Here is a 25,774-nt window from a genome sequence, read left to right on the forward strand (position 1 = left end):
AGAGCAAAAGCTGCAACCATTTCTTGCTACTCTGTCAAGCCTAGGCTTTGGCTGGCATGTCCAAGAAAAAAGACCTTCTCCTTACTTGGCGTTTTCTCAGACTCGCCGTGTTCTCGGAAAAGCTTTATCTCCCTAGTCAGAACAAACAGATTTATGAGCAAGTTCATTTTATTGTTGCATTGGGTTTTAATCTATGGCCAGTTTCATTTTCCTTTCACCTCCCTAAAATGAAGCATATAAATATGCATCTGGTGCCCTTATTTAAGACTAATGATTCATAAATGTTACACACGTGTGTGTGTGCTCACACACACACACATATACAGAGAGAGAGAGAGAGAAAAGTGAGAACTGAAGAATTTGGTAGAGAGCTGCACCCACTAGGAAACTTGCTAAATGAGTCACCGGAAACTGCTGGGCAGGAAGCAATGTGCTCTATTCTCTGACTTCCCAAGGGGAAAAAAAAAAACCCTCCTACAAAGCAGTGAGAAGTTTCATCTCTCTGACCTATGCAGAACACAGGCATTTCTCACCACACATTAGCATATGATTGAACCGTACTAAGGAGGTGACGATTCTGGCAGCGCTGTCAGATTTGGTCACTGAAAGCGCGTCGGCTTCTAGACGGGCCTTTAACGTGAGTGTCGTAGCCGGGAAAACGGCAGCTAGGGACTGCATAGAAAGGCCTGGATCCTCAGTTGCAGCCAAGATGCGCTTGTGGGGTGATGGACGTATAAGAGTGGCTTTAAACCACCTCTGGGCTTCCCCCCGATCCTGCGCTGCTCTGCCTTGGATCGGTACCCTAGCTCCCAAGCTGCGGCATGGCCAGCCAGGGATTGTTGGCACATAAGGATGACTAGGCCAGAATAGGGGTAACATAGGAGCTGCTCTGGTAGCTCCTCACCGACCAGGGTCTCCCTGGGCAGGGGGAATCCTCCATGGGGCAGCTTTGGGCTGCTGGAGCATTGCAGAGCTGCCTAACTGTGCAGGAGAATGGGGCCCAGGCAATATGCCTGTTGTTGGTGGCTTTTGGGAAACGGTACAAAGACCCAGGGATAGGTGGAAATGGCTGCACTGCCAGTCATGTTAGACACCCTCACAGAACAGTCTGGGGTGTGGGGCCTCCCCCATTTCTGCACTATCGGGTGGACTAGGGCTTGGTAAGGAATGCATGCTCCTCCTGCTCAAGCGAGACAAAAGCCTCCAGCGGTCCAGTGCCCCTCCATGTCCATCTCACCGTAATTCATAGTAGAGTCATCGACAGCCTTGTCCATCAAGGGAAAATGTGATTGGCTGCTGTCTGCATCGCAAGTCAGTCGGGCGGGGCAGGGCGTAGAGAGAGCAAGATTCCATTATGCCTGGTGCATCATTGTCGACTTTACCAGATCAGCCCTGATGCCTTATTAAACAGAAGGAACCCAGCTTTGCCTCAGGCACTGAGATCACCTTGCTGTGCCCGGTTTTGACCCAGTTAAAGCATACGGCCAGCTGAGCTGTAGGTGTTTGCACGGCAAATAAGGCAAGTGACAGGGGCATTTCAGATTTTGATCTTAATAGTGTTTGCTCTTCTGATCTGGTTATCACAGCAACGAAAAACAAATCTGTCCATATAATATCAAAGGATGTTTTAATCACCTTTTATAAGATATCTTGATTTGCAAATCTCCAAATGCAATTCATAGCCCAATCCTGCTCCTTTTGAAGTAAATGGCAAAACTCTCGTTGGCTTGAGTGGTAAAGGTCAGGCCATTAGCTACTAAGGAAAAACGGGACTTGCCTATTTAATGAATTTTGACCTGGGCCTAATTTTCTCTAGAAGTAGTTTTGATCACCATAACTATAGAAGCAGTAACGCAGTGGCTGATCAATGAATAATCTCCCATTGGTTTTTGTGGCCTTTTGGATGCGGTCCCTAAAGTTCTAGTGTGGTAATTATTTATGTTGTAACAGTATAAAGGTGTCAAAATAGTTAAACATTAGATGACTAGTATAGGCTTGATACAGTAGATTTTTGTGGCTTTTGTTCTCTTATAACGTGCTCAAGCACAAGAAAAATTCTAGGCTGTGTCTTGGTTTAATGGAGGGTGGAAAAGATTCGCAATAAACATGCTTGTTATGAACCAAAGATGTTTAGGCAGGTGATATTTAAAGTGCTCATTGTATCTTGCCACCTGCTGTACTGGAATTCAACACAGCCAGTCTTTCTTGAAGATTAAATGATTGTTGGTATATGCAGTTTCTAATGTGCTAAAAATGTCTCCGGTATTAGCCTCTGAGGCATTGAGCTGATCTTTGAGAATTGAAAGCCAGTACAGAATCAACGTTCATGCTCACTTTGCTCAACCAAAGAGACCCTCTAAGGCCTAGGATGGGATCCCAAGCTTGACACCAAATGCATATAATTAGCTGCTTTCTCAACATGATCTGTCTCAACATGATCCAAGGTTACCTATACACTCTAAAACCTCATGAAGGAGGGAGGCACAGAACATTGAGCTACAAAAAGGGAGAGATCTGTGCATGTCCTTCCTGAAAACGTAGCCTCTAGAGTCCAATAATTTTCCTTTGTGCATGATAACATCTTCCAGCAGTAGCTGAGAGAAAGATTGTATATCATGAGAGGGAATTCTAAGAATTTCCACGCTGAATCAGACCAATAGTCCATCTAGCCCAGTATCCTGTCTTCCAACAGTGGCTGGTGCCAGATGATTCAGAGGGAACGAGCAGAACAGGACAATTATCAAGCGATCCATCCCCTGTCATCCAGGCCCAGCTTCTCACTGTCAGAGGTTTAGGGACACTTAGAGCATGCGGTTGCATCCTTGACCATCTTGGCTAACAGCCATTGATGGACATATCCTTCATGAACTTATCCAATTCTTTTTGAACACAGTTATTCTTTTAGCCTGCACATTGAGCAGATGTTTTCAGAGATCTCTGCACAATGATTCCAAGATCTTTCTTTAGTGGTAACAGCTAATTTAGACCCCATCATTTTGTATGTATAGTTGGGATTGGAAAACATAATGTGCATTACTTTGCATTTCATCTGCCAGTTCGTTGTCCAGTTACCCAGTTTTGTGAGATCCCTTTTGTAACTCTTCAGTCAGCTTCAGACATTATGGAGTAATTTTGTATTGTCTGCAAACTTTGCCACCTTACTATTGAGTGCTTTTCCAGATCACTAATAAATACATTGAACAGCACTTGTCCCAGTACAGATCCTTTGGGGACCCTGCTATTTACCCCCTCTGCTGTGAAAACTGTTTATTCCTACCCTTTGTTTCCTATGTTTTAACCAGTTCCTGATCCACGAGAGGACCTTCCCTCTTATCCCATGACAGCCTACTTTGTTTAAGAGCCTTAGCTCAGGGACCTTGTCAAAGGCTTTCTGAAAGTCCAGATACACTACAGCCACTGGATCATCCATGTCAATGTTTGTTGAGCCCCTCAAAGAATTCTAATAGATTGGTGAGGCATGATTTCCCTTTACAAAAGCTATGTTGACTCTTCCCCAATATACTGAGAGTCTATAACTTACAGCTGTTGGGATATGGAATCGTTTGGTACAATAAGGATTTTCTGAATCTCTTCTCTGGTTTTCCCTAAAGACCTCTTCCAATCCCAGCCTGCGTTTTCATAAGTGTTGTGATGGAGCATTCAGAAATGACAACATTTTGTTTTGCAAAGTCAGAAATGGTTCTGCTTCAGTTGCATTTTATCCGGTCCACAGAGTCTAAAAAGATGGACGATGGTCACACATACAACTGTGGGTTTAGTCTATCTCTCCCATGCACCCTGGTGAAAAGGGGATTTGTGGAAGGAATGAGTGTGGGGGGAAAACAACACGAGTGCTCCATCGGGTTCAATATTCTGGTCATAGGCTAGGTAAACAAGGAAGAGCCCATGTTAAGCCTGAGAGTGTGCAAAGGGTGGAACAACTGCAGAAACAAGATTCCCAGATCCCCTTAATAAAATTACGGCCGTGAGCAGATATTTCAGGAACTGCATGAGTTAAATACAATGAGCCACACTGCACTCTAGTGTAACACCACTGATTTCAGTGCAGTTGCACTAGGGGTGAATTTGATCCAGAGGTTTTTATTCAGCTTCACTGAGTTATTGGGCCATCTGGCTGAGCGCTCCGTAAACCGTGGCTTCTTCAAGTCCATGTGGGAAAGCAATAGATTTTCTCAAGTGGATGTTTCACACATTGCATGGCCCAAACATTTAAAAAAATATCTTTGACAATTGCCTTCTGTGTTAGCAGATCAGACAGAGCAAGAGTAGATCCCTTTGGAGGAGGCTAAAGGGGATTTATTTCCTGGTGTCTAGATGTGGCCTTAAAATATGAGAAATGCAGAACTGGCTTCAGGCATCATCCTGAACAAGGGGTCGCCTGTGAGCTGCACCCCTCCAGGAGCAGACTGGTGAGGGCATTGTGACTCTGAGTCACACACTTCCCAGTCACCACCCTGGAACGATTCAGCTCCACCTCCCCCACTCCTTGGCCAGTGTAGCTAAGTCTCTGTCTATTCCTTGCCCATCTACTCCAAGGAGGGATGAAGCAGATATGGAACCCAAAGTCTGGATAGCCCACATGGAGATATTTACTCCATTTTGCAGGCACGTAGGCCAAGACACATTCTAGGTCTGAAGAAATGGGTCCTAGAGGTGTGACCTCTGCCAGACTGAAGACTCTCTGTCAGAGGTGACCACAGAAACATATAGAAAAATAGTTTTTGTTTTGTTTTGTTTTTTTTTACCTGAGAAGCAAGAGATGGGTTTGATGCACTGACCACACTGCTTGAACAACATGAAGGACAGGCTCCACTGTATTATCTGGCTACAGTCTACAATCCTTATGCACTGAAAACTCCAGGGCAGTGGGGGAACATGAGAAATGCGGGAGCAGGCTGTGAGATTAAGCCCCTTGAGTCTGTGTAAGTACAAAGTGTGCAATAACTAATAGGAACACCAACCTAGGAAATAGAAAGCTAGTGGGGAGTAGAGTGTCTGGGTGAAATTCTGGCCTGACTGAAATCGGTGGTAAAACTCCTATTCTCCGGGGCCAGGATTCCACGCTACAATGGGAGCTTAGGCCCCAATCCCTGAGGCCCTTGTAGCGGGGGAGGAGGGGGTCTCTTAAATCCACTGCTGCTGTGCGTGCTCTCAGCGACAGGTCTCCAAAATTCACAATGCAGGATCACAGCCAGTTGACCATTTTGCGATGGATATCCTAGAACATCACTCTCTGAAATGTAATTGTTGCTGACAGAAATCCAATGAAGATTAAGCATATACAAATAATTGTATAGTGTAATTTTGTATCTTAAATATGGGACACCATATAGCTTAAACATAAGTGACTGATTTCATTTTACTTTGAATATATGGACAACCCACCTTGTGAAATGCACAAACCATACAGTATATGGAAAACCAATATATCTTCCATACTGGCAACAAATCATAGATTATTATTCTAGGGGTGAAATATCCTTGCTATACCACGGATTTTGGAGGAGACACAGCTTTTCACTCCTGCTTCTTGACTGAATTTCCTAACCTGAGGAATGATCTCACTCTCTGTGCAATGATTCAGGTTTGCTGTAAGGAAAACTTGCTTCTCAGAAGTTCTAAACAGTGTGGCTGGCAAATGTAGTGCAATTCTATAGGTCTGTGTGAAGTACGACCTGACTTCTTGATGTGGAGAGAAGCACAGAGTACAAGCTGTAAGGATGCAAACCCTAAATCATGACAATAGCAATATCCTGGGGCGGGGGGGGGGAGTGTCTTCAGCCTCCTGACTGGGAAAAGGCTACTGAGCGCACAGTGCTGAGAGAGATCACAGTGGAAGCTATGTTTCATCAAATGGTTTCCCCTGAAGTCAGTAGGAGTTGAGGGCACTTGGCACCTGGCAGGATGGAGTGGCTTAGCTTACTACAGTGCTACGAAACGTGGGAAGTGCCCCTAGGAGTCTCGGTACCACACACAAGGTAGTATGATGCCAGTGCGGACACAGGGCGTTAACAGCAATTCGACTGTTGTTCTGTAGCGTGGCCGCTCTCCCGTCTGGTATGCTAAAGTAAGGGAAGTAACTCGAAGGCAGATCACGTGGGTTAACTCTAGCAAAGAGGCAGTGGAGGATATAAAACAGCAGAGCCCACAAATAAAGGCTAGCTTTCTTGACTGTGAGCTAGGAGAACTGCACGTAAAAGAGGAGTCTACTGCAAGAACGCTCTTCAGAGTGTTCGAAGACAGCCAGGTATCGGCAACTCACCGCTGCTCTTCATGCTTGTGAGTTTATGGGTTTGGCCCAGTAGACCTAGCAGCTAGCTGCACGGTGAAAGGATGAATCAGCAGAGCAGGGCACCTCATGTCTGACAAAGGCTGGAAATGAAATGCTTGATTAAATGAGCCCTGAAAGGCAGGAGGCATGAAACCCGGTCAAGGGTTTAGTTATTGCCTGCAATTGTGGTGGTGGTGTGGGGTCGTTGCCCAATTAGGATAATAAAGGGGAGCTCCATTTGAAAATTAGTGCCTAGCTTAGGTGAAATGTACAGTAAAGTCTCTGAGCTGGTGAATCCTTCTACCCAATGACTGTGGCTTGCCGCACCAACGCTGTTGCATCAGGAGGAGAGTGAAGGATGTGGCCTGCTGCTTGTCCATGCCTGCAATGTTGGACTTCTGGGTCTGCGCTGTGCACAGACTTCCTGGCCATACTCTCCCAGGTCCGCTTCTTCCCTCTTCAAGGTGCCTTGGTTCTGTTCTGCAGTAGGTGCAGAGACTCTATAGTAGAGAATAAACCTCTCTGTTGCTTATCCACAAATGTAGGCAGAAACCCCTAATTTCCACTTCCTTTGGGTCTTACATAGCCACGAAACGTTTTGGGTCATGGGAGTAAAAAGCAGACCACTGGGGTCTAAGGCTTTCCTCCAGCCTCTAATTTAGTCTTTACTCCGCTTGACTGCCTTTTAACGAAACCTCCTGGATGATCACTGGCAGGAGTGTGAAGATTGTTATAGCTGTGCAATACCCTGCAACTTTCATGCGGAAATGTTTCTATCATGTCAATTGAAATGAGCAAATAAAATGGGATTTACAGCAGGAAAGTCCTACTTTGCGCTCTTGTTTTTTAAATGTCGCACCACGGGAACCTTTCCTAGGGCCAGCACATGTCCTGGGACATGTGTTAGTGCAGAATAGAGCTGCATAAGACAAATTGTGCTTGTACAGGCTTGCAGGCTACTCCATCTGGATACACGCAGATGGAGACAGAAGGACGCTCCATACCAGCTCTGGCCGGCTACAAGTCCTTTGGTTTTGGGAAAGCTGGACAGCAGAGCTGGTAAGAGTGGCGAAGATGGGTCAGGCACTTGCATCATGACCAAACGACCTACTTTCCTCAGCAGAGGATTCAGATAAAACAACTTCATTCAGCAGAAACTAGCAGCAGTTAAGGCCAGGAATAAAGCTGGCTGCATGGAGGAAATGTATATGCTTCATCGGTTGGGTCAAACCCATATAAAGCAGCAAACTCTGAAATGAGACCTAGGGCAGCCGAGGCTGCTGGCAGCAGGATTTGCATGAGGATGTTCCTGGCCATGGTGGTGGTAATGGATGTCCCATCCCGTCCTGTCAGACAAAGGCAGCGTCTGCTTCTCGCACCAGCTTGTCTAACTTTCAGGCTGGGAAGATGATCTTGTTATAGGAAGATTACGCTAATGAAAAGTTTCCTGAAATCAAGCTCATTTTGTGTTCAAAAACATTAAAATAAATGGCTTCTAATTGAATCTTATAAATGGTCCCCTCCTGCTAATGAACTGCTATTAATTAGAATTGGAAGAAGGCAGATCGTAAACACGGTGGTAGTGCAGAGGGAGATATTCTGGCATGCAGAGCCCTGAGAAAGACAACGTGGTTTCCATCTGAGACAGGTTCTCACCTGTCCCCTGGAGAGACTGGCTTTGTTTCTAGACCGAGCACACACACCTCAAAGTGGTGGTCTGTCAGAGCCCTTTGGTTTCTCCCCGCTTTTGGCAAAGAAAACGGCACCTTCTGTCACCCGTGCAAATGGCCCTCCTCACCGCAGTCCCCCCGCGCCTTGTGCTCATCGATGGATTTGAGCTTCACGGCACGCCGGTGAGGTAGGATACTATTTTTCCCTATGGGAGGGATGATGAAATGAGGCACAAGGACTTGCTTCAGGATCTGAGAGGAAGTGCGTGGTAGACAGGGCCGGCTCCAGGCACCAGCGAAGGGAGCAGGTTTCTGGGGTGGCCAACAGAAAGGGGCTGAACTCCATCAGTTATTGGGGCGGCACGTCTGGGTCTTCGGTGGCAATTCGGCAGCAGCTCCTTCATTCCCTCCCTTCCACTTCGGAGGCAGCTCAATCGTTTTTGAGGGTTTTTTTTTTGCCGCTTGGGGCAGCAAAAAAGCTGGAGCCGGCCCTGGTGGTAGAGCCAGGAGGAAGGACGGCCTGGTGGTTAGGGTGCTAGCCTGAGCTGTGGGAGACCTGGGTTCAATTCCCAGTTCTGTCACAGACTTCCTCTGTGATCCTGGGCAAATCACTTAGTCTCTCTGTTCCTCAGTATCCCATTTGTAAAACAATGGTAATAATGGCACCCAAGGGCGTTGTGAGGCACTTCGATACCATTATACTGGGGCCAGATAAGTAGCCAGGAATTAAACTTGGTCTCTTGAGTTCCTGTCCACAGAACCATCCTGTGTACCGCGTTGCATGATCTGAGTGCAAAGATCAGCACTCGACCTAGCTGTGCTTGAAACCGAGCCCCTGAACGAATCAAAAGACCTGAGCCTTTCAAATAGAGCAGCGAGGAAAAAGGTATTCAGCTTCATGGAAGAGTTTTTGATGTTTCAAAATGTTGGTTTAGTTCTGATTGAAACAGGTCCTTCAAATTTTGAAATGACTCTGTCAGCTGGAACAGAGCCATAGACTGGGGAATCCCATGCCTGCCTGGTGGGCTGCAGAGCAGCAGGGCAGGTGCGCTGGTAGGAAAGCAGGCAGGGTCCCACTGAGTTTTTGGAGAAATTTTGCTGAAATGGAGCCATCTCTGGGCACTGTTTTAATTTCAACCAGTTGTCCGATTCTGATGAAAAACAGTCCCATGGGAATTTTCCTGACCAACTGTAGTTTCAAGGCACATTGAGCTTATAGCAATACCTGTATCTAACCAGTCTCATGCGACGTTTCACATAGACACAGCTCTGTATTCTGCATAGCAGATTGGCTGCTCAGTTAATTGACTTGGGACAAAAATCATCCTTGCCTGCACAAAACCAGAACAATCAGGTTGGAAAACCTAGCGGGTCCGTACTTTCCTTCCCATCCATGAGCAGCCCCTCTGCAAATTATTTCCTCCTCTGGGCTTGTTCAGCACCCACTGCCCCTCACTGGCTTTTTGGGCTTTTAGATCTTCATAGGGGAGATCCTACCCCTTTCCCATAGCCCCAGTGTGATCCACTCCATGGCATTCCATTTGGACTTTGTGTACAAAGTCCAATACACAGGGGCTCGGGGAGGGACCTCTCTGTTTGGCTTCTGTGCCCACACAGTATAGCCATGGGACTAAAGCAGGGGGCAGGGCCTGGTACTATATCCTTGGTGCGGCCCTGCCCATGGAATGTACCTCCGAACTAAAGAGCTTCACAGCATCCTTGAATTCCCCTCTTTACAAAAAATTCATGGTCTTATGTGGATCAATGGGGAAGGAACAAATAAATAAAAAACATTTTCCCTACCGCTTCTGGGAAGAGGCAATTACCAACCCAGCCTGGAGAGAATTCAATCCTTTTGCCATTAGGGCTCAAGTGAGTTGAGCCTTCAATAACTTAATCTCCAGTTTCTCTTTGAGTTGGCTTATCCCTCTGCCTCCCAAGCACACTGGCTACTGGGGAAGTGGAAGAGGCAGGGACACTGACCTGGATCAGCGCCTTCCCCTCCCTCCCCTCACCTCCTACCCACCGCCATCAGCTTTGCGGGGGGAGGGAAATGAAGGGGGGAAAGAATTGAATTACGCACACCCACTTGCCAGCCTGGTTAAAATGTTGTAATATTTCTTCCTGTTGTTTGAGTGTTTGAGTCGTACCAGTTGCAAAGGGAAAATTGGATGTGTTTTTCCGGCATAGCGTTGGAATTCCTGGCCCTTATTTTATTGGTAAGGAACACAAGCTTTTAAACGGCAGTATTTCCCTTCCAGCAAGGATGACCTCATCTCTTTCTGAGCAGCAATGGGCATCTGAGATCAACCAACGAAAACTGTCAGGAATTCATCTGGCCAGAAAGACGTTTCATTCCATAATTGCTCCCTTCGAGATCACATTTTCCGCCCCCCCTCCTTATTTATTGGCCGAAATAGTGCAGCATCTTGGTATTAGCCTAGAAAAGAAGCCAAGGTTTTGTTTCCCCTTCACCCAACCTCTTGGCTGAAACTCAACCCACTCTGATTTTCACATCTTGCAAATGAGCAAAAAAATGTACAAATCAAGCCAAAGTGCTTTGTAGACTAGAAGCGTTGCCTACAGGAAATGCTTCCCCCACAACTGAAACACAGCTATCTTTCAGCGTGGGACACAGTGGCTGTAATTTAAATGTTGGTGCGTTCACAGTTTCTGGAAGATGACTGGATTGATCGGGGTGGCAGACTTGGTTTCTTATATTCACAGAATACACTCTCGCCACATGCGTCAGACCTGACTTGGAGAGCCCACCTCCAAGAAGAGCATTGGAACAGTTCAGATGCCGTTTAAGTCTCCTCTGAAGCAGAGGATGAGGGAGAGCAAACCTCATGTGACAGATGTTCGGCACATTGCTTAACACCCTGCAGAAAGGCATTCAGATACAACGGTAATGAGGGTGGTAGAAAGAATTGTCGACTTGATGGCTTGTTCAGTACTTGGCCTCTTTGCTGAAACTTTCAGGAAGGCTGTCATATGTTGTGTGGGAGTAACCCTAGGTGCCGACTCCGTGGAGAAAGTGATGGGTGCTGAGCACCCACCAGCAGCCCCCTATCTGTTCCCCACCCCAGGGCCTCCTGCCCATCAGTGGGCCCTGTGGATCAGCGCCTTCCCCTCCCTCCCCGCACCTCCTATCCACCGCGATCAGCTTTGGGGGGAGAGGGCGGAACGGGGTGGGAAAAGGCGGGGCAGAGGCAGGACCTTGGGGGAAGGGGTGGAGTGGGGGCGGGGCCTGGGGCAGAGCCGCGGATCGAGCACCCCCCCGGCACATTGGAAAGTCGGCACCTGTGGGAGTAACCCTGATCAGTGTGTGCGTTCTACATCCCACTCTGGGCCTGAGCGACCGAGAACGTGAGTCTGTTTTACAATGGCCATTTGTGGAACCTGGTGCTGTCGCTGAAGCTGGAGCAACTCATGCGTTTAGCTCTGACGTCCCCAGTGCTGACCAAGATGGCGACTGTCGTGGTGTCTTTGGGGATGTGGATACTTGGCTTCTGGGGAGCATTTTGGAGACCACCAAATTCGTTTCATATGAACTCCCGAGCAGCCGTCAAGTTGCCATCTGGGGTAAAGGGAGCAGTGGATTTGCCCACCATCTCCTCCTGCCCCTCAAGTCAATCAAAATCTAAGCTGTTTAATATTCTTCCTGACCCCTAGGGCTGCAAAAAAACTGTCTGAACGTAAGCCAAACCAAACCCCGTGCCACCTGCCACAAGAGCAGAGAGACAAGTGAGCTCCCCCAGGCCTCTCTGTGCGGTGGGGGGTGAGACTCAAAAGCAGTGTGGCCCGGTGGATGGGGCAATGGCACGGCAGTCAGGAGGTCGGCGTTCTATTCCCATTTCTACCGCTGACCTGCTGAGGGACTCCTTTGTCCTGTCTATTGAATTTTGTGGATCATCAGAGCAAGGGCCGCCTCTTACTATGTGTTCTCATGGCATTTAGTACAACGGGGCTGCAATCTTGCTTGCAGGGGATCTCTAGTAGCTGCAGTAATATTAGATGGCCTCTGGAGCCCCAGTTAATGTCATAGTTGTCTCTTTACGTCCCGGGCTATGGGGCATGTGCTTCTCTCCTTCGAGGTCAGACAGGAAGCCAGCCTCAGGGCTTGCACAGACCCAGAGAGTGGACTGAAGACCCTCACAAGAGAAGCCTGGCTCCCATGGGAAGTGAAGCTGAAGGAATAACTGTATACAGACAGACACTTGATCCAAACTGGAATTTGGCCTGTTCACAGGCATTAACATTTATGCAAAATGCACTGAGCTCTTAAATAACCACAGAAGATTGCTTGTATCTCACTTGTATTCGACGAGGGTAAAAATATAACCAAATACCCAGTGGTATAAAAGATCAATGATGTTGCACTGGCGAAGACTGAGAACATACCATCAGAACCATGTAAAATTTGATTGACTTGTACACTGCAAATGTCCCCTCTATCTTTGCATTGTATTGGCAAACTAGTTGGCAGAAATCATTAAATCATGCAAGGCTACGCTGGAGGATCTACGTTTTCCCCAGACATGCATTGCATCAGAGCATTTAGCCTCTGTGAAATGAGTGAGACTGACTCAGATTTCCAAGGCCTAGCTACTAGGCTATTAGACAGCACTAATGCTATATTTAAAAATATGCTCATCTGTGTAGTCAGGGGAACATAAGACAGCTTACTGAGAAGACAGATTGCAGATTCTGGGTGGATTGCCACCTTCCTAATGTCAGCATGCAAATTGCTGGCTGCCAGAAGCATTGTATTTTTGACACAGGACCAAGTCCTAGACCCCAGTACCTGCTTTCTGGATGTTTGTTGAAGACTATCATCTATCATCAGTCAAATATAGGAGGCCCTGGTGCGAAGGAAACAACTTCAAATGTGGGAGTGCAACTTGCACAGCAGCCAGTTGGAGCCGCGTGAGTGTGAGTATTGTCACACTGCCCGCAGATCGTCCCTGATAGGGGGAGAACTGACGGCTTGTCCACTTTGGCCTCTTACTCCTCTTTCCCGCAGGAGTATGTTTCACTGGAGCAAATGGCAGCTTTCCTTGTTTGCACTCGGAGGGGGGTGCGGCAGTGTAGCGAGGCTGGAAGGCAGCAACTGGGTGCTGGAATCAGGGCCAATTCCCTTTGCAGATGTGGACTTCAGCCAAGCATCTCTCTAATTTCAGCAGAAAGGTCTGCAAAGAATAAATCCTCCAAATGTTGGAAAGAAGTGGCTGTTAATTTAGTGCAATGCATAAGGCAATGGATACTTACATAGTCATAACTTTGGGTATGGAGAACCTGATAAAGCTCTCAAGGGAACATCAAACCGTGGATACAATTTAGCATGATGGCTTGGCATTATCGTTAATGATTCCATTACAAAGCAGAGGCCAAGGCCGTTAGGCTGCCCTTCTGCTTGATGATGTCATGGAGGTTTTTAGGTGCTTATTTTTTTTAGACCTGTGCTCTCAGCACAGTCTGTACACGGCGTTCAAGCTGCCATCCTTCATTAGAGCAAAACCGTGTTAATCGTGTCTTTCAGAACATCCTGGGGAAAGGTGTACGAGTGGCTACTTGTGCTGGAGGGCTCAGGGGACCCAGCGGTAATCTGTCTGCTGTAACGGTACTGCTGCCTGACAGAAGGAAATCAAGGGCTGCGGAGAAGATCAGAATTTACTTTTCTCCCTCCTTATAGCCAAGGAGAAATAGGTCTGGTGATGAGCTTTCCTAGATGAGGCCTCTAACACTTGAGTCAAAGCTGCCTATGTATGGGGAGAATTCTTGATCTCTCTGAAACTGTGACCCTGCCTGTCCTGTCCAGTTCCTGAGCGTGCATGCCAGGCAGGGAATTTATTAGCAGCGGGTAAACTTTAAAAGGTTGGGAGCAGAGCTGGACCTGAGCGTGCACACAGTATGGGTCTGGAGCTGAACCTTGCCAAAATCTGGAACTCTTCGGCACTGGGGCGCTGCCTCAGCCCTGGCACTGGTTCACATCAGCAGAAGCACCAAAGGATTGAATGTTTTTTCTCAATCCCATGAGCCTGCAAACCAGGGCTGTAAAACTAGCGAAAACAAGCTGCCTTTGGAGATCTCCAATTAGTCCCTGTATCCAGCCAGGCAGAAACACCGCAGGAGCTTAGAACTTTTGTGATTGAAATCCAGGAGCATGGAAAGAAATGAGAAATGGTGTGTATGGCTCATAATGCAATAAGCTACAGTCATCAGCACATTAATCCAATATCCACTGTGATACAGCATGGCCAGAAGGCAGCAGGAGAGTGATCTAGGAGAGAGATGTAAGTAAGGATGAGGAGAAGCCTTATTCCCTGTAGAGGGAGGAAAGGTTTCTATAGATTAATTAAAAGCACCTGAAGCCAATTAGAGCCCCTGAAGCTAGTCACCTGATTAAAAACCCCCCTGCTTCAATCAGCCAGGGGAAGGAGTTGGAGCAGAGGAGAGTTTGGAGAAGTGCTGTGGCTGGCTAGAAGACCAAGACCCTAGGTAAAGAGACACCCGGCTTGTGCAGAGAGAGGAGGCAGGAAGCCCCACAAGCTGAAGAGCTGGAGAGGGAATTAGCCCAGGGGAAGGAAGCACTAGTTCAAGTGGTTTACCACTATCCCTAGGGCCCCTGGGCTAAGACCCAGAGTAGAGGGTGGGCCTGGGTCCCTCCCTCTCCACTACCCTTCTCTGGGTTACTAGTGGGACACTAGATACCCTAGTTCAGGGGCAGGAAACTGTGCCCTGAGCCCCCTGCCCCCAAGAAGTGGATGTGTGGGACCCATCATAATTGTACCCACAATTTGCCACTCCACATATGGAAAACCCACCATCAATGCCCTGCAGTCCACAACCCCAGGTTCTTCCCTGCCCAGCACCTCCCGGCAATGTGCAGGAGAATAGAGATGCCTTGTAGTGTACCCTGAAGGCTATCAGGTCTGAGCTTATTTGGGACCAAGGGAGGAAGTTTGCTTCAGAGGAGGTGATGCCTCATGGAAAGAGCTATGCAGCCCCCCTCCCTCCCCCGTCTTGCTTTGAAGACTGAGGATTCAATCCCCGAGTGTGCCCAATATTTGTCTTACAAAGCAAAAAGCCATTTGCTGTGAACTTTGACCCCTCCTTGGGTTATGTTTTCCTTGATTCACAGTCTCAAGTTATTTGCGCTCCAAGAGTAAGGTCTGCTAGATGCTTATAAAAGCCCGATCACCGGAGTCCTCTAAAAATGTAGGCTGACCCAGTCACTCAAAAAGGTTTTATTGATTTGATTTCTGAATGATCAACTTTTTGAGGCAGGGACTATCTTTGTTCTGTGTTTGTACAGTGCCTGGCACCAGGGGGCCCTGGGCCGTGACTGGGACTCTAAGGGGCTGCTGCAATGCAAATAAGAGAGAATAATAAAAAGTAAGCAGGCAGCCACCAGCAGCCCAGCAATCATGTAACTTCACAGTAAAATTTCAAATATAAAGGACTGCCCTCCCCAGTATAACTACACACCAGCAGGTAAAATAACCCCACAGTGAACAGTGGGCTCTCTGAATCTCAAACAACCCCTCCCCCAAGTGCTTGGCAGAGAAGGAACATTATAGGGAGGGTTTTCATCAAATGTGCCTAAGGGAGTTAGGTGACAGTCCCTTTCAGTGCATTCGAAAATCCCATTTATAAAGCCCAGTTCTTGAGTAACTTGGGATGGATGATTTAAGAGACAAGATCTCTCTCTACCCTTGTCAAAGAAATCTGGTGTAACTCCCATTTAATTCAATACCATGAATTTACCCTATTGGACTGGAAAGGTTAAATTGACCTACATTTACATCGCCTCCCTGGGCTCAGTCTGATCAGGATCTTTTTAAACCACCTGGCCTTTTTAATGTCATTTTAGGATTATAACACACACAGGTTCTTTCCTATTTGATGCAACAGTCGGTATTTATTTTTCTGTCTCCAGAGAGATTACAGCACTAGCCCTTCATTTGTTTGTCCAAGATTGCTCCTTTGGGATGGGATTTTTTGGCAAGTGGAGGAAGAGGGGAAACCCACAAAAGTGACACATGCTTTTGTCTCTTTTCCACTGAATGCATCCGATGAAGTGAGCTGTAGCTCACGAAAGCTTATGCTCAAATAAATTTGTTAGTCTCTAAGGTGCCACAAGTCCTCCTTTTCTTTTTGCTTTTGTCTCCAGCAGTTCATGGCAATTTCCCCTGCTGTTTTATGGCTGGGAAAGCCAGTGATAATGTGCTAATTAGATTTAACACCATGGCAAATTAACCGAAGACTTAAATTCTTAACCTCCACAACTGGGTTCAACATATGAATTCTTCTAAGAGACAGACCCAAAGAGGTACAAGCCCAGCACAAATCCGCCAGGTGTCTATGCTCCCAGTGCACTTCTAAAAGAATTCAATGCTATAGCCCGAGTTAAGCCTATTTCTCACTATTGAGGCTTCATAATGCAATTCTAGCCTATGTGGTAAAACTTCAAAGGAGTCTCTACACCCTGACAGGTTTCAGGGTAGCAGCCGTGTTAGTCTGTGTTCGCAAAAAGAAAAGGAGGACTTGTGGCACCTAAGAGACTAACTAATTTATTTGAGCATAAGCTTTCGTGAGCTACAGCTCACTTCATCGGGGCTTATTCCTTCACCCACTTACTTCCCTCGTCCTTCTCGCATGAACAGAGAGCAACAATACCCGAAGTCCAAAGGTGCAAACAATTCGATGTTTATTGGGGTGAACTTCCAGCAAGCATGATTCCAGTTTCCTTCCTTAGTATCCCCCTTCCCAGCTCTGACACCACAGAGCCTTACACCTTTGTCCCTGTTCCCATTCCTGCCCTTAGCCAAACATGATTCCAATTTCCCCACCCCCATTCCCTGTTCCCATTTCCCCCTTTAGCAAAACATGATTCCAATTTCCCCACTTCCATTCATGCATCCGATGAAGTGAGCTGTAGCTCACGAAAGCTCATGCTCAAATAAATTGGTTAGTCTCTAAGGTGCCACAAGCCCTCCTTTTCTTTCTACACCCTGAAGCACTTTCCATATTTTACAGATTCTAATAAGTGAATAAACGTGGCTAACGAGACAGGAAACGGAGGAGGAAAGCAAACCTTTTTCAAGAGCAGCTAATGCTAATCCAGGTGTATAGTGCAGTCATGATATTTAATTATTTTATATTTGTACAGCATCTTTTATCTTGGAGTTCCCAAAGCCCTCTGAACTCCCAGCAACTTCAGGAGCAGTCGGATCAGACACTATTTGCCAAAGTCAGGTGCGGAGAATCTCCCCTTGAAATCCATGCTCTGTATTGGACCCTGCTATCCATGTAGCATTGCTGAAATGTAGCCAGCTCTAGGATGGAGGGTAGCAGCCAGGCAGGGTACAATTTGCCAGCATGCAAGCTCATGGAACTGCTAAAGGAGTCCAGGAGAACAGCAGGAGCAGAATTTGGCTACTATGGTTCTATGACAGGTTTCAGAGTAACAGCTGTGTTAGTCTGTATTCGCAAAAAGAAAAGGAGTACTTGTGGCACCTTAGAAACTAACCAATTTATTTGAGCATAAGCTTTTATGAGCTATAGCTCACTTCATCGGATGCATACTGTGGAAAATACAGAAGATGTTTGTTTTTATACACACAAATCTATGAGGACCTTGTGGCTTTTCTATATACTTACTATTTATTTGTATTATCATAGCACTCAGGAGCCCCATTAATAGACCAGGACCCCATTGTGGTAGGTACTGTACAGACACAGAACAAAGACAGTCCCTGCCCCAAAGAGCTTACCATCTGAGTAACAAGCCCCATAAATCTACACTCATGTTCCCCAGTAATCAGCACCTTAGAAATACTGAGACTGGGGAGAGAAATGTATGCAGGGTTTACTCAACATGCTTTATGTGAACAATCAGGAAACACAAAATAACCCAATACAGCCAGAACCATTCTTCTCCTCTCTAATGTAATGATGAAAAATGGCTGGAGCTCTTAGAAAGTCTTCAGAGCAGATTTAGAGAAGGGAACGGTTTGATTCCCCAGTATGACCTGTTCCTAGGGATGGGTTCTCAAGTCAGCAACAGTGAGTGCGCCAGGCAATGCGAAGGAGGCATTCCAGCCGGGAGTGGCCAGGGAGCTCCCTGCTGGCATGAAGCTGATGGAGGTGCTCTTGGGAGCCAGTTGACCCACCTTCTCCCACATGCACACCCGTCAGCAGGGACAAGAGAAGGGTCTGTGAGAGGTGTGGAGGGTGTGTGGCAGAGGAAACTCTGCTGGTGTAAGGTCACTTAGATTGTTTATGCCAGGAGTATAAATTAGAGCAACTCCTCACCTGTTATGCCATAGCTGGCTGGGACAGGATCTGTAACCAGCTCCCTACAGTACTCTCTGTAACCCAAGAACCTCTTAATGCCAATTGGCAAGGGATGCAGAGAGGCTACAGGGATTCCCTGCATCTGGTAGGCACATTCTGCTTCACCAAAGAGTGTCAGGTGAGGTCTCTAATCAGGTGTCACGCTGGCCATCAATATTACTGCGAACCACATTCACAGATATTGTGTAAGGAGTTCTGTATACACACTGAAGATGATGTTTATTCAATGTGACTAGGGACTGGCCACCAGCAACGGTGAAAAACAGGTTTTCCACCAGACAAGGAATGTTTATCTTGGTGACTGTTTACGTGTAAATTATGTATTCTAGTTCACAATGTATAGTTCTCCTCTCCCCAGTCTGAACCAAATGCTAATGAAGGACTGTGAAAACTTCAAAGGGAGAAGAGCCACAGGAGGAAGCAAATGTGAAAGGGTGGAGCGTGGGGGAGAGAACCCTGTCTTGAGGTGCACACTCAGAGGTTTGCTCTAGTATATTTGGGAGACAAAGAAGACACCCTATTATCCTTCACCTAGTAAACGGCCAGTGAGTTTGTTTCATGGAAGAGTCTCAACCAGGCTCAACTGAAAAGGCTGGAGAAAACTTCGGGTGAGATAAACCTCGTTAGACTGGAGATTAACCTGTTAGCACACTTTCCAGAGACTAAACTTAACTATGATTTTGCCTTTTATAAGTAACCATTTGTTTCCAATATTCTTACTCACTATCACTTGAATCTTTGATAATAAATGTATTCTTGTTTTCACTATAAATATATCTAAGTGCTGTGGTGTTAAGCAAAGTGGTGATCCTGAGTTGAATCTTTCGAGCTGGTGTGTTCTGTGCCTTTGGGAACAGCAGGCCTGGTAATTCTGTGAGTGCTCAGTGGATAAAGGGCTGGGTGCTATAGGAACCACTTGGAGGTTGCTGTGTGCTTATCACAGAGAGAATGAGGCCTGGAAAGCAGTGCTACCTAGCATTGCTGGTGCTTTCAGGGAGCTTATCCGCAGCAGGCACAGGCAAATTAGAAGGGCAGCTGGTGGTGAGATGCCACACAACCCTGAGTGTACCTGCAGAGCACCACATCCTTCTCCTCCCCAGCCCTGAGCAGAGCTTTGGCTTGAGGGCGATTTTAGATCCTGCAGTTTAGCCTAACCCTAAATACCCACAGTGATCATTGGCTAATTAACACCAGGTGCTTGTGGGTTCCTGCAGGTCAGTACAATAAGAAAGGTCAAGGCCTTGAAGTCCTTTTGAAGGTATGTGGGAGGGGACAGGCAAAGAAGAAGAAAGAGGGTTCCAAAAGAACAGGACAGGTGCAGGTTATTAGTACTTGCCTTTAGGGGTGTAAAAGTCAGAACATCTGTTTTGTCAGCATCGACCTAGGGGACATTTTGTTGCAAGCAAAGTTCTAACCCAAGCAAAGGAAACCTCAGAGAGACCCATCAGAATCAGTAGAGTTTAAGTGAAATATAAATCTGTTTCTCTGGCTTGTCAGCGAATACCAATCCCACACATATGAATAACTCATGATGTGATGCCATGCGTTTTCCACTGGAATAACACCAGAGACTCATCGTTGCATTTTGGAACAGAGCAGCCGGTGAGTGAGTAAACCCTTATCCTTGGAATGCAAGTGCCTTTCTCCTAGAACAAATGGCTGTCTAGAATTGCTTTCCCCATTTCCAATGACATTGGCATGAAATATATCTGGAATGCATAACAGCCTCCTTTATATTCCTATGTGATCTTTCCAAGAGCATTTAACTCCTTCGCTACCTTTCCAGCCTTTTGTCGACTGCTTTCATTAATTCAAGGTTTATTATCCATGCCATACTCGAATATCCAGAAAGGTGGTTCTAAATTCTCTGAAGGTGGGGACTTTTCTTACTTGGTGCAGCATGGGGGAGGGAATTTGACAGCTCTAATGATTGTTTCATTACACAAAACTTAAAGGAAAAATATAGTCCTTTTTGCAGATACTTCAAAGAATCAATCCTGAAGCACTTGCATGAGAGGAAAGTGATCAGGAACAGCCAGCATGGATTCACCAAGGGAAGGTCATGCCTGACTAATCTAATCGCCTTTTATGATGAGATTACTGGTTCTGTGGATGAAGGGAAAGCAGTGGATGTATTGTTTCTTGACTTTAGCAAAGCTTTTGACACGGTCTCCCACAGTATTCTTGTCAGCAAGTTAAGGAAGTATGGGCTGGATGAATGCACTATAAGGTGGGTAGAAAGCTGGCTAGATTGTCGGGCTCAACGGGTAGTGATCAATGGCTCCATGTCTAGTTGGCAGCCGGTATCAAGTGGAGTGCCCCAAGGGTCGGTCCTGGGGCCGGTTTTGTTCAATATCTTCATAAATGATCTGGAGGATGGTGTGGATTGCACTCTCAGCAAATTTGCGGATGATACTAAACTGGGAGGAGTGGTAGATACGCTGGAGGGGAGGGATAGGATACAGAAGGACCTAGACAAATTGGAGGATTGGGCCAAAAGAAATCTGATGAGGCTCAATAAGGATAAGTGCAGGGTCCTGCACTTAGGACGGAAGAACCCAATGCACAGCTACAGACTAGGGACCGAATGGCTAGGCAGCAGTTCTGCGGAAAAGGACCTAGGGGTGACAGCGGACGAGAAGCTGGATATGAGTCAGCAGTGTGCCCTTGTTGCCAAGAAGGTCAATGGCATTTTGGGATGTATAAGTAGGGGCATAGCGAGCAGATCGAGGGACGTGATCGTTCCCCTCTATTCGACATTGGTGAGGCCTCATCTGGAGTACTGTGTCCAGTTTTGGGCCCCACACTTCAAGAAGGATGTGGATAAATTGGAGAGAGTCCAGCGAAGGGCAACAAAAATGATTAGGGGACTGGAACACATGAGTTATGAGGAGAGGCTGAGGGAGCTGGGATTGTTTAGCCTGCAGAAGAGAAGAATGAGGGGGGATTTGATAGCTGCTTTCAACTACCTGAAAGGGGGTTCCAAAGAGGATGGCTCTAGACTGTTCTCAATGGTAGCAGATGATAGAACGAGGAGTAATGGTCTCAAGTTGCAGTGGGGGAGGTTTAGATTGGATATTAGGAAAAACTTTTTCACTAAGAGGGTGGTGAAACACTGGAATGCGTTACCTAGGGAGGTGGTAGAATCTCCTTCCTTAGAGGTTTTTAAGGTCAGGCTTGACAAAGCCCTGGCTGGGATGATTTAACTGGGAATTGGTCCTGCTTCGAGCAGGGGGTTGGACTAGATGACCCTCTGGGGTCCCTTCCAACCCTGATATTCTATGATTCTATGATTCATCCTCAGTCTCCCAGGAAGTCTTTATCGATTTCAGTCTGAGAGCCTCCAGTGGAGAGCGCTAGACAAGGATTCAGCAACAGAAACATCAAGCAGCAGCTATTGCCGATGTGTCTACGCCACGGCTAATCTGACGCCTCACCCAAGGTCTAAGCCAAAGCCCATTGAAGTCAAAGAGCATCTTTCCATTAACTTCCAATGGGCTTGGACCATGCCCCAGCATCATCCCCCAACTCCAAATTGAAACCCTAGGTAATATGACAGCGGTTGAAGCAGTGTGGTCCAGTGGATAGATCACTGGGCTCTGCTGCTGACTGGCTATGTGGGCTTGGAAACGTTATGTCACCTCTGTTTTACCTTCCGACCCTTTTATCTGTTTTCCTATTTAGGTTGTAAGCTGTTTGGGCCAGGGATAGTCTCTTACTATGTGTTGGGCCAAGGGCTGTCACAGTGGGGCCCTGATCTTATTTGCAGCGTGTAGGCATTAAAATAATTATAATTTTAAAGAGTAGCACAGAAAATGTTGTCTTACATACTTAACGGTTCTGTTACGTTTAATTGAAATGGACGGTAATTGTATGTTGGATGATCACCAGTTTATTAAGAACATATTTACGGAAATTCCTCTACTGTAATTGGTAAAACTCAGTCACCTGTCTAACAGCTCATATATCATCCATTCTATTGTTAAACCTCAGTGGTTTTCATTCATCAGATTTGAACTTAAAAATCTATTCTGAATCAAATTAGTTGAGAGACATTTTAAGGAATTAAGTGTGGCCTATTTCCACTCCCAGCCACCGGAAGGTGACCATTAAGACCATATTTTCTGATGATGTGCCAGGACAGTTATATATTCTCAGAGGGAGAATAATGTGCTCCTTATTGGGTAGCCAACTCACCAGAGATGTGCAAAGTACAAAAATATTTTCATATTAAACCACAATTTGAAAAAACCCCAACTTTCAACCCAGAAATACGAAAAGTTCCTACTGAAAGTTTCAAAGCCTAAGGTTGCATTTCAAGGGCCCTATTGTGTCAGGCTAGCTTGCATGTTTCTATAACATCCATCGCTGCACAGTACTGGAGCCAAAAACAGTCATTAGAATTTGCACAGTTTTGTCTAAAAGGGACTTTGTCTACCCTGGCATTTCTCTACACATTTCCCGTAATTGCTCTGCCATTATTTTTTGTGTTACAGAAGTACCTAGAAGTCCTACTGTGCTAGGCATTGTGTAGACATGCATGCAAAGTGAAAGACAGTCGCCAAAGAGCTTGCAATCTAAACAGACAAGGCAGACAAAAGGTGGGAAAGGAAAGAGAAGCACCTCCAAGGTGAAGTGACTTGCTCTAGATCACACAGGAGATCAGTGGCAGAACTGGGAGTACAAGGTGCCCTGAGTATCATAGAATATCAGGGTTGGAAGGGACCTCAGGAGGTCATCTAGTCCAACCCCCTGCTCAAAAGCAGGACCCATCCCCAATTAAATCATCCCAGCCAGGGCTTTGTCAAGCCTGACCTTAAAAACTTCTAAGGAAGGAGATTCCACCACCTCCCTAGGAAACGCATTCCACCACCCTCCTAGTGAAAAAGTTTTTCCTAATATCCAACCTAAACCTCCCCCACTGCAACTTGAGACCATTACTCCTTGTCCTGTCCTCTTCCACCACTGAGAATAGTCTAGAACCATCCTCTCTGGAGCCACCTCTCAGGTAGTTGAAAGCAGCTATCAAATCCCCCCTCATTCTTCTCTTCTGCAGACTAAACAATCCCAGTTCCCTCAGCCTCTCCTCATAAGTCATGTGTTCCAGACCCCTAATCATTTTTGTTGCCCTTCGCTGGACTCTTTCCAATTTATCCACATCCTTCTTGTAGTGTGGGGCCCAAAACTGGACACAGTACTCCAGATGAGGCCTCACCAATGTCGAATAGAGGGGGATGATCACGTCCCTCGATCTGCTCGCTATGCCCCTACTTATACATCCCAAAATGCCATTGGCCTTCTTGGCAACAAGGGCACACTGCTGACTCATATCCAGCTTCTCGTCCACTGTCACCCCTAGGTCCTTTTCCGCAGAACTGCTGCCTAGTCCAGTACCAGTCCAGTGCCCTATCCTGTGGGCCTTGCTGTATCTAGTGTAGACTGCCCCTGGCACTTTAACCACTGCATCATCTAGATCTGCTCAGACGAGGGTTAGGAGACACACCAATAAAAATACCTGAATGCTTATTAGCCTTGTCTACACAACAGCTTCCATGGGTCCAAAGTACCCTAGTGTAGCCAAGACCTAGAGACCTCAGTTATCAGATTTGGGTCCAGGCTCAGGTCTACCTTCCTAGCTGTCCCCATTGGAGGTAGGGGAGGAGGACAGATTCAGGGTTCCTCATCCACTTTCCTCCTCTTCCAGCAATAGCGTGAGGTGGGAGGAACTGTCCCATTCAGAACTTGGACACTTTCCAGTTCTGGCATGACTGAACCAAAGCAAAAGAGCTCTTACGCTATGAATGTCATGCTGCGATAGGTCTGATTAACTGCTGCCCAGAATTACTTACCTTAATGACCAGCTTGGAACTTAAAATGTGTTTCATACAAACATCAGCCGGCTCTGTGATGTTTCATTGCCATTTTATTCTTCCAGAGTAATGCTCTGAAGCTTGACATTCAGGGTGAGTTCCAACTCTCGAGAGAAATGTCCTAAATGTAGTCCTTAAAAGACCTCCAGGCTATGAGGGTGTGTGTGTGTGTGTGTGTGTGTGTGTGTGTCATCAGAGCCTGATGAAACCACACAGACCATGACTGGGAGCGACAAGAGCGGCCCACGCTGCTTTGCAGCCTTGAATTCTGTACCCAGCATGTAATGAAAATGACGTGTCTGTGTTTAAACTAGTGGGGAAAATTCAAAAGCAAGGGACAGGGAATGACTTTGCCTCTGTTGCTCTGCCAAGACCTTGCTTCTCTGCCATTGCTCTGTAGTGTCAGTTTTCTTCCTTTGAAAGAATCCGTGTCCCAGATACTCAGAGGAGCTGGCAATGTTTTCATAAAGCTTTTCTTTCCCTTTCCATGGCAACACACTGTGACGAGGGTACAAAAGGATGATAAGGCTAAAGTTGTCAAGTGAGAGTGTCAACACCACTCCAAAAGGTGTGCAGGGAAAGCCATTTTAATGGGATGAAATGTTCCAAAGATGACCCCGTGAGGGGCAGAACACTTTGAAACAATAATCTGTGCTTTTCACTGTAATCATAAACTAGAAAGAGCTCAGCCTTTAAGGGTGATGCCAGAGGAGGATCGGGTCTGCTGCATCACATGCTACGACAAGCTGGTCAAATATAACAAACCAGGGATTCCTCCTTCGCAAACATGTGACTCTTCTGCGCAGCAGGGAAAAATAAACTGCACAGCGGAAGCTGGCGCTGAGCTTTATGAATCTAGTGCTTCATTTTAAGCACATCCAGGTTGTGATGTAGGAAGCAAAGATGCCAAAATACCAGGAGAGGTGGTGTCACCACCAAAACCAATGAAGATTCCCAGCCTCCACATGCAGACCAAAGGTTTGCATAACTGTCAGCGTCTAAACGCTTTTGAGGCTTATTTGAACCAAGCCTTGAGGCTCATCCTCAAGTGTACAGTAGCTGAAGATCCACTTTGCTAGAATAAGCCGCGCATGGGCACTTGGAAGTGAGATTGCTTTAACTTGTCTGCTGCTCTTCTTTGACATCCTGCTTTATAGCGTGCATTTTTCCTTCCTGTCACAGGGAACATGCCAACTAAAAGAAACATCCCAAAGAACACAGAGGCCCTTCTTTTGCAGATGGAATGAACACGTGTGGAACAGTTTGGGATCCTCCAAAGTGGGAGCATATGGGCCTGGACCCTTTTCTGGTGTAAATAAGCATAGCTCCATTGAAATCTATTAGCTGAGAATGGTCCTGGGTCTTACAGGACAGCACCTACATTTACCATCTAGACCCTACACTGCAACCCAGAACTGTAAACCCACTGGCGTGAGGATTAAATATAAACTTCTCTTTTGTGTGTTTAAAGCTCTTGATTCCCTGGCCTTGATAAGCTTGCCCTGCCTGCCTGAGGTTCGTTTCTGAGAGGGCTGTTTGAAGTAGGGCTGGCCAGGAAAAAAGAATCTGTTTCACAAATG

General features: G+C 46.5%; 1 long non-coding RNA gene across 1 annotated transcript in view; it reads left to right on the forward strand.

Moving 5' to 3' along the window:
- Positions 1 to 25,451, forward strand: part of LOC140898909 (uncharacterized) — a 39,459-nt gene extending 14,008 nt beyond the window's left edge. Inside the window, exon 3 of the long non-coding RNA XR_012155134.1 lies at positions 25,377 to 25,451. This is a non-coding gene — a long non-coding RNA (uncharacterized lncRNA). The remainder of the gene's footprint in view (positions 1 to 25,376) is intronic.
- Positions 25,452 to 25,774: the final 323 nt, after the last annotated feature.

The sequence above is a fragment of the Lepidochelys kempii genome, chromosome 15, assembly GCF_965140265.1.
Source record: "Lepidochelys kempii isolate rLepKem1 chromosome 15, rLepKem1.hap2, whole genome shotgun sequence".
NCBI classification, from domain to species: domain Eukaryota; kingdom Metazoa; phylum Chordata; order Testudines; family Cheloniidae; genus Lepidochelys; species Lepidochelys kempii.